Consider the following 3483-nt stretch of genomic DNA (forward strand, 5'->3'; position numbering starts at 1 on the left):
ATGTGTTGTTTCAATTTTATTTACACCTCATTTTATCTTTAATGGCATGAGGTGACCAGCTGGCAGACAGCCCCTAAACTAACCAAGAGCAATTGGATTCCTTGTCCTTCTAAATATCTCACTAAACAGCTTTTTAAGTTTTCCACTGTATGTTCTTCTTTCTTCCAATAATGAAATTTCAACATAAAATATATCAAACTAATTATGTAGATTCACCTGTTAACTTCATTTTCTCACCTCATCTTTCCAGGACAATAATAATTATTTTTAGTGCCAGTGGTTTTGAGTTAGAATGGTACCATCTCTTCACAGTATTGGCCCAAACTTTCCAAATGCTTCCTGACCCAAATTTATAGTTTCTATTTTTTCCAACTGCTGTATATTGACTAGGCCTTACACACAAATCATGAGCTATTGAAGAAAACACAGGTGAGAAGATCTTCAGAATAACCTCCTGGTCCATGTTTAATCTTCCTCCAGCCTTACTGCTGTTTCCTCCCTTCTTTCCCATGGTTTCAGTCCCGTTAAAAGCCTTCGTTACCACTCCTGGATGATTGGTCTCCCTATCTCAAGTCTCCTTCCCTCTGTTTCCTCCTTGTGACCACTTCCACATTGCTTTTCTTGAAATACATCTCTCTTTTCAAATGCCTCCTCTAGTTCCCCATGGCCCACCCATGAAGTCCAAACTCCTCAACCCACATTTGAGTCCTCCAGGTTATCCCTAGTCTCCTTTTCCAAACATATTTCTACTTCCCTCCCTCACATTAGACAAAATAACCAAACTTAATGGTTTGCTACTCTTCATTTATGGCTCAAGCATTTCCACAGCTGTTTCTTCACCCATACTGTGTTTTTTCATGTATTTTTCTACATCTGTGAATGTCAATATTATCTCCTCTTTAAAGCCCCTTTCCTATTTTTTGACTTCTCTAGATGAAAATAATCAACCTTTGTATGACATTCCCTGGAGAAATAGTATTTTAGAGAATTAGTGTGGGTTTTGGCTCTAGATAGCCCTCAGTTCAAATCCTGACTGTGCTAGATATTATTTGACCTGAGATAAGTTATTTAACTTTCTGAGCCTTGTTTCCACACCTCTAAAAATGAAGCTAATAGAATCCATCTCACAGTGCTGTTAAAAAGAATAAATGAGATGAAGCATGAAGTTCTGAGGTCTTTTTGTATTAAAAAGCTTGAGACTCTGATTTGGTATTTGAGGAGAAGGGGAAGGAGAGGGAACCTCTGTTATGTTAAGAGTTATAGAGTCATGGATTATGGGGGTGTGAGAGATGTGCGCACGTGTGTGTGTGCCCGCTCGTGCGCGCGCGCGCGCACACACACACACACACACACACACACACACACACACTCTCAAGAAGTTTCAACTCCTGAACCTGAAATTCTCATTTGATATAGTCAGGTTTTCTACTTTTTCTCATTCTATCTGGATTTAAGGGGCTTTAAAAAAATTATTTATTTACTTATTTTTATTTTTGGCTGTGTTGGGTCTTTGTTGCTGTGCACGGGCCTCCTCTAGTTGCGGTGAGTGGGGCTACTCTTCGTTGCAGTGCATGGGCTTCTCACTGTCGTGGCTTCTCTTGTTGTGGCTCACGGGATCTAGAGCGCAGGCTCAGTAGTTGTGGTGCACAGGCTTAGTTGCTCCGCGGCATGTGGGGTCTTCCGGGACCAGGGATTGAACCCACGTGCCCTGCATTGGCAGGCGGATTCTTAACTGCTGCGCTACCAGGGAAGCCCTTTTATTTACTTATTTTTAAAATTTATTTATTTACCTGTTTTTATTTTTGGCTGTGTTGGGTCTTAAGGGGCTTTATGTGTATGGAAATACAACTCCTTTTGTCAGAGAAATGCCAAAGTGATCCTAGATAGATCATCTTGAAAATAAGTCAATTTGCATAAACACTTTATTATTGTGGTCTATTTGTATCTGCAGTAATTTCAAACTGTGCAAATATACTGATACCCAGTATATTAAGTATCTAAAATGAGTTAAAAATATTAAAGTATTCAACTAAAAAAGGCTTGGAAGTGATGTTAGTTGAGCAGGAAATTCCAACATGCACAGGGAAATTGAGGGGACAAGGGTCCTCTTGTGGAAGATGTAGAGAGGATAACAGTTAATAGGCTTGTGAAATAAACATGTCCATCAGTGCAAGGAAAGCAAGGATAACTTTTACCTGATTTTTCCAATTTTATAATGGGGTTATGTCCTTCAAGGAATTCAGATGATTGGCATGAACTGATATGAGCACAGTTGTCCCTGGGGCAGCACAATCTGCCTAAACCTATAAAGACAGAGTGAAGTTTGAAACACTGCTAGAAAGAAAGAGACAGTAGTATTTCAAGTGAGGGTTAGTCAGGGGTGAAAGATGGTTTTAAGTGAAAAGATACCTCTCTCTGGTCTTTCTAAGTTAACATCACTTTAGGTTCACTAAAAACAGCCTGGAAGGAACATGACATATTCTGAAACATAATTATTCTTCACATACACGCACACACACTTAACAGGATGTATTAAAGAGGGTGGAGATTTCCTTATTTCCCTCTCTTCCTTCACAGGAATTGAGGAACCAGATAGGCTTTCAGCTTCCTTAACAAAGGGAACATAGAGGAACTTATTATGAGCTGAGAGGAGAAGGAGGACATAAAGCAAAGTGCCAGAATGTCAGACATTGTGTCTTTGTGGGGGAAATCCATTGTTATATTTGAAACCTTACTTTAATACCACCAATTATAGTACTTGTATACTGTATAAGTACTATATACTTATATATACACATATATACTATTTATAAATATATTTATATATATACATATACTATATACACACATATACAGTATGTATATACACATATATATGTATATATAGATATAATCAGAGTGATTATAAGAATGTTACATACATGAATACTTACATATATAGTATGCTGCAGTAATTTTAGATTTATCATAGTATATATATTACTAAGTGCCTAGGGTATACTAGTGTATTAATCATTTTAAATACTTAAAGTGACTCTGCAGCATAGATATTATTTCAGTTTCAGTGATGTGGAAATTGAAGCTCAGGGTGTTTAAGTGACTTAATCAAGAAGGCTCTCAGTGGCAGAGTCCTAAGGCAGATTCATTATTCTGCCATCTCTCTGATTTAAACAAACAAATCAACGAAGCTAAACAACAAAACCACGCACTTTGCACAACACCAAATTATCCAGAAAAGTTTAAATAGTGTAAACTTTATAAATATTCTGTGTGCCTGGCAATTTTGTGATTCCTCTTACTCAAAATTTTAGGTTTAATTGTCATCATGTGCATTAAATATTATTGGTCTGTAAATTGTCTAACTTTTGTTTGTTGACTGAAACTATTCTCTCTTTAACTTGTGTTTTCCTTGTGAATCTAGTTCATGCAAATGCTGAAGCCACCAGGCTGCTCTATTTCTGCTACTGAAGCACCTGGCTCCTG

Source organism: Lagenorhynchus albirostris, chromosome 1, assembly GCF_949774975.1.
Source record: "Lagenorhynchus albirostris chromosome 1, mLagAlb1.1, whole genome shotgun sequence".
In the NCBI taxonomy this organism is placed as follows: Eukaryota; Metazoa; Chordata; class Mammalia; order Artiodactyla; family Delphinidae; genus Lagenorhynchus; species Lagenorhynchus albirostris.